The sequence below is a fragment of the Poecilia reticulata genome, linkage group LG22, assembly GCF_000633615.1.
Source record: "Poecilia reticulata strain Guanapo linkage group LG22, Guppy_female_1.0+MT, whole genome shotgun sequence".
NCBI classification, from domain to species: Eukaryota; Metazoa; Chordata; class Actinopteri; order Cyprinodontiformes; family Poeciliidae; genus Poecilia; species Poecilia reticulata.
The window spans coordinates 19,077,029-19,086,886 of NC_024352.1; positions in this window are offsets into that span (position 1 = coordinate 19,077,029).

The window sequence follows — 9,858 nt, forward strand, 5'->3', positions numbered from 1 at the left end:
ACACGTTTAAACTAAATCTTCACCTAATGATGCATAATGATTTGCTCTTCACTGATGGCTCATATCTATTTATTTCCCTACTCCAGTGGAAATGATGACTCAGGTGGACTTATTGTGGAAGGCGATAGGGATCATTTACAAAGCCTCGTAAAGTCTTGGCACCCCTTTAACTTTTTTTAGATTTTGTAGTGTTGCATCCAGAAACTTCTGTGTGTTTTACTGGAATGCTTTTTTTTTCTCCCCAGGGCCTTCCTCTTCATTGTGAAGAGGAAGGAAAGGATACATAGAAATCTCTAAAATATGACATAAATTTGTACAAGCCCCTCATTTTTACCCACTTCTCTTCGAATTTCTTCACATTGCTGATTCTCAACTGGATTTAGATTTAGATTTAGACCTGAACCATTTCATTGGATGGCTGCATGTTAAGAGTCGTTGTCCTGCTGGACGGTTAATGGTTTTCTTCCTTCTGTTCTTCAAAAAAAAATGTAATACCCCCTTCTACCCCCGTCAGCAGATTTACGTGAGCTGTGAATCTTTGCAGCTCCCCCAGAGTCACCCTAACATTGGTTGATTCGCTGATAAAAATCTCCTTGCTCAGCCTCAGTTCAGCCAGTCACCCATGCTTCCAGTTGCACCGTACATTTTCAGATGACGTATTGAGCAGAACTTTGTGATATTGAGCTTTGATTATTGTTTTATAACCTCTTTCTGCTTTAAGCTTCTCCGTCACTTTCTGCCCTCTCTGCTGTGCTTGCTGATCTTCATGACGCTGTTTGTACTATGATGTTCTCCAGCAAACCTCTGTAGTTTTTACTTTAGCTGATTTTACACTGAAATTCAAGTGCACACAGATGGATTTGATTTTATTCAGACTACAGGGGGTTGAATGCACTTACTACCTCACCGTTTTGTGCTACTTTTCTTTCAAATTCCATTCAAATACATTGAAGTTTGTGGCTTTAACAAGAAAAATGAGAATATTCAAGGAATGTGAATGTGTTTCCAAGAGAGTGTAGGGGTAAAAGATTCCAGCTTATTATACAGATCGAAATCAGAAAATGTGTTTTTTTGTTAAGGCCTGCTCTGATTCTTAAAACCTTCCTTTAGCGCTGCTTATGTGAGAGATTTTCATAGTGTGGGCGCTCAGCCAGGCTCTCTGATGTGATGCAGATGTTGCCCTGGCCTTGCCCTTCTGCATGGCACAGGTGCCGCCCAGCCCTCCGTCTTATGGCTGTGAGGATGCAAACTGTGCCAGCTCTCCTCCTTCCCTCACTTTTCTATTCAAAGTCTTGTCTTAGAGAGCTTAACAATCATCCCCTTTCATTCCCATAATTATTCACAACAGTAGTTTTGATGGCTAGTTCGATTGTCCTCCTCACCACCCCCCCCAACTTTCAGCCTTATGTCTTATAAAAACACCAGTGCTGTTCTCTGCCGGTAGTGGAGTGTTTTCCAGGGTTATTTCCTGGCTCTGTGCCTGTGCCTTGCTCTCTCTTGGCTGGGTTCGTCTGGTTGACTGCTCCACAGGAACAGACTGGCACTCTAGCTGAGGGCTCCAGGGCCTGCATGCACACTCCGCTAAACATGGCTGTGTGTTCAGAGCTGCACTCTAATGATTTACATAAAAATTAACTACATTTATTGGGAAGTAATCATATTTTTAATGCAATACTACTTCATTTCTTACATTTCTAAGTAATTGTTTTTTAAAAATTGCTCCTGACACGCATTATAATTTTTTTTAACAGTGCACATCTCCAATTGCAAATGGAACAACTTAACTTACACATGCATGAACATGTCTCTGTATGAAGAGAAATCTATCACCAGTGAAGTGATCTCAGTGCTGGACGCTCTCATTGATGAACAGCAGCTAGATTTGTAAGGCCTGTGGCCCTCCTAACCCACTGATGTTAAACCAAGACTCCACACATGCCAGAGAAACAAATGAGGTCTCTCTCTCCTCCACTGAAGATGAAACACTGCATCACCAAAGCATGTGCATTTGTCTAATCAAGCTTTCGCCTGCGGCTATGTCAAATGTAAATGAATAAGCTGGCATGTGCCAGCCTCTATTTCTGTTCAGCCTGACTGGTGTTTGATGATGAAACGACATGACGGGCTTCAGACAGAAGGGGGCACTAGTGCTCCAGTGTTGCTCTCTTCCCCCTTGTGGAGCCCTCTCCTTCCTCAGAGCTCCGCACAATGGGAATCAGCCTGAGGGGGGAAATGTTGCTTTTTTAGGTCTGTGAGCCCATATCCCTTAATCCCCAGCCATGATTGACAATCATGATTTAGGGTATATGGTGTCCCATTCTAATCCACGAGCAGTGATTTCATTTGCATACCTTCCGAACGTGGCCTCATTTTGGAGGAAACGGCTGCCTTTGTAAGTGATACAGAAAGAGAGAAGGGTGCAAAAGATAGAGAATAAGGAGGAGAAAGAGAAAGGATGGGGTAATGTCTGTGTGTTTTTTTGTTTTCTTTTTCTTTTTTCTTTTTTTTTTTGCCAGAAGAAAGATGAGAGCATGCCTGAGCAAATATTCCAGTATAGATGCCTTTGCTTCTGCAGCCCTTTCTTCTGAAATACACACAAAGAATACATGTGCAACTGGAAACTCGCATGCACCAAGTATATTTAGCAACGTAAGGATGTATAAAAACACGGAGGAACACACAGAGACGCTCCCTCACACGATGCAAAACTAAATTGCTATTTGCTCATTTTATAACCAAGTCAGGCTTAATTATAATCATGGGAGTTTGGGAGTTACCGTATAATCTCTGGAAGGTATTAAGTATTTCCCAGTGCTCATCACAGTGTAAAAAGAAACAAATACAAATACTTACAATTATTTCCCCCATCATAACACCCGGGGGACTATGAATCAAATAGTGCTGCTCAGTGTCTCTGGCGCCCGCAGAGACCGTTCATCTTTACTTTTATCTGCTGACGAAGTGGAGCAGAACTGAAACGTTGGATAAAAGGTCAAAAGAATCACGTTTCTCTGTGAGGCAAAATGAGAAATCTGTAAACCAACAGTCGTGAAGTTAATTTTCTGAAACAATCAGCATGAATTATGTTGTTTAATACAATTTTTTCTGATTTAAAATATTCATCATACCTACAGTTTACTACATCTGTTTGTATTTTAAATACATGGCTTGTAAGTCATGAAAGGGATACATGAACACAAATTATTTATTTAAATATTGTGTTTATTTAATATTCTATCGAATATTTGAATGTTTATTTGTTATTAATACGATTATGTGACAATATTTACTTCAGTCAGGCAGTTACCACCAAGTTAAGCCAAGGTAAAAGTAAAAATAACCATATAAATATCCAATAGATAAGGTTTCAATTGATTTCCATAAAAATGTTCTTAGAAAGAAGGTGAACTTCTGTAATCTTCCAACCATAAAATGCTTCATAGTTATTTACAGACTAAAAGAAAAGCCAACATGAGACAAATGGTCTTATTTGTGTTCATAAACTTTCCACTGAAAACCACAAAATTTTACCAAGAAATTTAGTGTAACAATTTTATAATATTTCATTTGGATAGTTAAAAAACATTCATGAGCCAAAATTAACACCTAAAAGATTGGAACAAAATCTTCATTCACAAAATCAGCCATTTTCTCAAGTGAACTCATTTAACAAAAAAAGTTAAAGTTGAACTAATATTTAGATAGATTATGTTGCGTTTCAACCCTTGTAAATGTATATTTATGGATAATATTTATAGAATATTTATGATATTTCCATTTATAATAATCTCCCAATTTCTGAATTTAAAGTCTACAAGTTCAGATCATCCTGTACAGTAGCTAACCCACCTGATTGTCGGGCTGCACAATATTAGAACTGAGTTTTGCTACTGAACGTCCCACGTGTCATTGACTGTTTTCCTTCATTTCAGTCATCATGATAACCGCACCTCTCTTCCTGACCTCTAGCATCTCAGTCACAAAGATTTGTATCAAGTGTGTGGCAAAATGACAATGAAAATTGTTACAAAAAAAGTAATGTTGTCAGAATTGAACTAATGACAAAGTAATAACTTTGATTACATTTATTTTAAAAAATTACTACAATAAAATCACTTTTCCTTTTGGTCTCATGTAGATTTGAAATACCAAAGAAATACCTTTAAATCCCTTTTAATGGTATTTGCAGCAATGACCATTATCAGCCCACAATAACCTGCTCACCTCATTTTTATTACTACTGTGTTTAGTGCCGTTTACATAGACTGTCTATTTGATGGGTGGTCTCTTTATGCATCTGCTATGTGAGAAAGACCAAGAACATAAAAAAAACCCTGATTATTCTCTTGATAAAATCATGGGTCATTTCTTAAAGATTAATATAAGATTTGTACATCTTTTCTTCACATACGAAAAAAAAGTTAAAATAAAAAAATGGTCAAAAATGTCATAGATGTTCCCACCACCTCCATGGGCAGTCCCGCGCTCTCAACAGTTAGCACTATTTACGAACGTTGCTCTAATTGATTCAGTTTCTTTATCTTTTTACCTCCTTAATTTTGTTATTAAGTGAGAGGGAGAGGCGCAAAAAGCTCCTCCACTTCCCCGTTTTGAGAAATTATACTCTTGTACTTGATCCAGCTAACAGGATTTTCTTAAATTACTTTATAAAAGACCATCTTTTAACTTTCTTCTTTCTCTCTCTATCCATTCATTAGCAGGTCTGCCTGGAGGCCTGCTCACATCAATTTCTTGGGTTAAAGTTACAAACTTAGGCAGCTCAGCTCGACGCTCGCGGAGGTTTTTCATGGACGAGAGGAGGGTGGCTGTGGGAGGAATGGGGACAAATTATTAATTTCTGATGTATTAGAAAAATAAAGAGATTGAATTAAGAGTATTGGTCCTCTGTTATCCAGCATGACTTGCCTCAGGGACTTACTGTGGTGGAGGACATTATGCAAATGCTCGTCGCTCACTCTCTGCTATCTTCCCCTCTCTCTTTCTTGCTCCCTACTTCCACCTTTTCTCTCTCTCTCTCTCTTTCCATGAGTCAATCTATGCGTTTCCATAATCTGTCCTTCTCTGTCTCTTTAATCTCCGTCCGTCAGCAGACGCAGAAACAGAGCGGAGAGATCGTCTTCTGTCAAAACACAGTGATTTTCTGTCTATTTTTCCTCTCATTGGCCTTCATGTTGAGCTTATCCCCAAAATCTCAAAAACCAAAGTTTGTTTTCAGAAAAAAAGAGCCTATCGATAGCTAAAGATGTAGGTTTTAAAAGGTACATATAATTTGCATTTAAAGTGTAGCGCATACTGCTCAATTAAATTTAGTTTCAGTTACTTATGCAGATATTTTGCCAACCGGTAAAATGTTTTCTCATTTAATGAAACAACTGATTGCATCGAGTCATTAATTTTACACCAGTCCCTTCTCCTACTGAACAAATGTGGCAACAGTGGACAGTCAATTGCATAGCGTTGTTAATTTTGAGTCAATCCTTCATACTGGTTACGCATATAATGACAGTGGAAATTTATTTATTTATATAAGGAGAAAACCTCTATAGAACCTCAGTTTGAACAGACATTACCATGCACACTCATTTATACCTAACGGCAATCTAGAGAGACTGATTAAGCCTAACTGTCATGTTTTTAGAAAGCGAGAGGAAGTCAGGGTAGAGCGATCCCACACATGCACAGAGAGAACCAACTAGGCTGGGATTTGAACCCACGACCTTCTCGCAGTACTACCAACTGCATCATCATGCAGCCACTTCTTTCCAACCTCCCTTTACAGTTTTGTTTTAAGTAAAAAAAAAAAAAATTAACAGTCATTGTGTTTTTACGCAACTAGCGAAAGTTTGAATTTATTTTGGAGTTCCTTAAATTAACACATCTTCAATATATGTGCAAGCTTAAATATATAACATAGTATGTCTGAATGGATGTTTGACCACTCTTCTTGTCAGAATAGGTAGAATTGTCTGAAAGAATCATCTATATATTCCATTCATTCAAACTTTTGCACATATTTTTTGTGATTTCAAATTTATGTGACAATGATTGTATGTAACCTTCTGGCTAGATTTCAACCATTTTCTTGTTGAACCAAAGCTCAACAGGGTCTAAAGTCACAAAGTTGTTTTCAAGTTGTAGCTGAGAAATAAAAGTGTGAACATGTAGCTGAAAACAGAAAATGAACAACGTCCTCTATAACCTAATTATTCTACTGTTTCTGTTACATAATACACTTAAAAATAATAAAAAACTAGTTAAAGATTCGGTAACAATTTTGGTAAGTGTAAATACAAAGGTCAAATAAAAAATAATCAGGTCATTACTGGTAAAGAAGATTGCAGAAGCTACATAATCATGTTACTTTTTTCATGTCTCTTTCTTGCTGAGTTCAGAGTGTTGTTATTCAGTTCTTTGTAAAAATCGTCATTCATTTAGAACCTTTTCAAATTTTGTCACATTAACCACAAATCTAAGTATATTTAATTGTCATTGATTGAATCATGTGAAAAACCAAAACAAACTAGAGCACAGTTGGGACGTGAAATAACCCCCCCCCTAATTAATAAATATCTCCCTTTTGTGTTTAATTGACTCTCCAGTAGTTATGTGATGGCCTCAAAAGGGTTTTCAGAGAACAGTAGTGAGCGAACAACATCAGAAAGACCAAGAGACACAGCGGAAAGGGATAAAGTTGTGAAGAAGTTCAAGGGAAGGACAATCCATGATGTGGGAATGGGAAGAATATCATACAAAAATAAATCAAGTCCCATTTGTGGTTTTCAAGAAGCATTGTAGGGAGCACAGCTTCCAAAATGCTCCTTGTCGGCCTGCATCAGTGAAATGAAACATCACCTTGAACCTGTAGCATGGCTGCTAGCGGTATCATGCTGCAGGAATTATGTTTTTCAGCAGCGACAGGAAAGCTGATCAGTTGACTGAAAAATGAACGGAGTTAAATACAGGAAACTCTGTTAGAGGCTGCAAAAGACTTGAGACTGTGGTGAAGGTTCACTTTCCAACCTGACAGCAGCCCTTAAACATACAGCCAGAGCTAGAAAGGATTGAATCAAAACATTGTAAGGTGACATTTTCCATTCAGTCTGATTGATCCTGAGCTGTTTTGCTAAAGAAGTGTTTGCAAAAATGTTCCAGTTGGCTTGTTGCTATAAGTGCAGCACAAACTAACTGCTTCTACCCAAGCTGAATACACACCACATACAGTACACCACTCTTTTCAGATTTATATTTGTTTATTTTACTTTTCAAAAACATGTTTTTTTCTACCATTTTACAGTTAAGCAAAAATTTTTTTACATGAAATCCCAATAACCTACATAATAGACTAGTAGCAGTTACATTTACCAGAGTAACCTTTTGGAAAAATGCACTTTTAAGAGTATTTTTATTGCACTGGACTTTTTACTTTTCCTTGAGTAACTTTGTTATGAAGTATAGTTACTCTTTATTGAGTAAAACTTCTAGTAACTTCACTGAATGAAAAACAGGATTGTTTTAACCAAAACTTTACCAGACACAGACACACACCTGCAGTTTTTGTTCAAGTTTCATAAATCTTATATTGAAAGAAATAGATTTTTTTCTTTTGCCTGATTTTATTTTTGTAATAATGTTATTTATTTTAAGTATTTTCATTTTGCTCTTTAAACTACCAACATGTCATATAACTTTATATTTTGGTTCATCTGATGATGTAATTTTGAATTATTAAATCATTGATACTTTGATCAGTCATTCAGTACTTGAGTAGCCTTTTTCATCAAATACGTTTTTACTCCTGCACCACTACTTTGTACGTTTAGTTGAGTAAATTTTGCTGAAGCAGCGCTACTACTACTATTCATTTTTGAGTACTCTATCTATCCCTGGTTATGAACACCTTTCAGCACAAATCTACTGAGATTACAAGAAGCAGATAATTTCTACTTTTATGTAGAACATGTTATAACAGACAAAGCTTGTATTACTATATTATTTTTACTGTATAACAAACTCATACCTCCTTGAAACCTCAGGAAGAAATAAGTTCTGGCCAACTACGGTCGTCTTCTAATCTAATCTGTCAATTGATTCTTGGATTCTGGTGCACAAGAATAAAACATTTCTCATTAAAACACGCATGTGAAGACAGGTTAAATGTGCTCATTATCTGTGATCCATAGAAATCCAGATATCCTAAGCTGACATGTAAAACTTCAGTCAATATTGATATTTATTCAAGAAGGCTTTAAAGGGCGTATGAGACCCAAGTCCAGTTAATTAAGTCTTAATAGAGGAGGAGGAAGAAAACGAAAGGGCAAGATGATAAGAGAAGGGCGAGCAGGAGAGGGAGGAGGAGGGCAGCGAGGCGTGGTGTCAGTAACAAGGCCAGTAATCTTACAGCAGGAGGGGGAGAGCATCCCAGCAGCCCCAGTCCCATTCAGCTCACTACTAGAGGCAGAACAGACAGGTTTGATGTCGGTAAATATTAGCCTTGTGTCGGCGACTCATTGCATATTCAAAGACAGATGTTTCTGAGGAGGGTGGCAGAATGAAAGGCCTGAGATGGCAACGTTGCTCTCAGAGGAGCAAGTAATTGGCCCCTCGATGGTGTCGCCGTGACAGAGAGAGGCGTTCACACACACGCTGTCTCTGTCTCTCTTTCTCTCTCTTTCTCTCTCTCTCTCATGCGCACACCTTTCCCCCTCCCTGCCTCTCTCTCAGCTCCTCTGCCTCTCTTCTCTGATCTGATAAAGGTAAACGTGTAGCAAATTTGCCATTTGATGAGGGAGGATTTCCACAAACAGAGCTGACATGATGAGCCTGTGATCTGCCTGTATGAGAGTCAGCAGGGGCCCCGGCAGTCAGAGATCTCAATCCTCCCTCCCATCCCTCCCTCCACTCGCGCTGCGCTTCTCTTCTCCTCACATACTGTCACACACAGACTCACACTTGGCTGTGCTCGCATGGAGCTTCAGTCTCAGTAATTGCTGCCTGCCATCCATATCTTTCCCCCCTGTCTGTCTCCGAGTCCCTCGCTCTGCTGCCGTCTATCTCTCCCCCTCAGAGACGTCCACCGCTCCTTTTTCTCTGTTTCCTCTTTTCTCCATCAAATAAAGGGCCCGGCCCTCGCCTCAGCATCACACTCGATTTCTCACTCCTTCACTTATCTCTGAGCTCCAAGACTGCAGACTGCTCAATTATCCACTCTCACCTTGCTTCTGCACTCTTCCTCATCTCCTTCATGTCCACTCAGTTAAATCCAGAAAGCCGAGCGTTTTCAGTGCTGTATAGACAAGTGAAAGGGTCAAGAGCTCAGTCAAAGAGTGGGGAAATATTCAGGTGGAAACAAGTTGTTTTTCTTTTTCTGTGAGCCTGTTATTGGAGGGTTATCTGAGGCTGCATCAAATGAGGCGCTTTGATCATGGCCCATGCAAGCTTCTCAGCCACAAATTGATCCCCATAACCACAATTATTCTCAGTGCAGTAACTCCTTCAGAACTCACACATTCAAAGTCATCACAAGGCTCCCCTCTGTCCATAAAGCCAGAGCTTCACCATCCCACCACACCTAATTGCTCAGCTCTTTTGCAGCCCCCTTTCAGGATCGTACAGAACAAACACTCCATTGCCTATATCACTCTGTCTACGTCTTCTTTTTAGTCTTTTTCTCACCATCTGATTTAAGAAGGAGTCACTGGGTTTGAGCCTTTTCAATCAGGGGTAATGGTCCTGCCTTTGTCTAGTCTCATGACTCTAATCCTTGGACCCGAGCTACTGCTCTCCTCCGTCCGTCTAACTCTACGCCTCTCTGTCGTTCTGAGCTTTTTCTGCTGACTT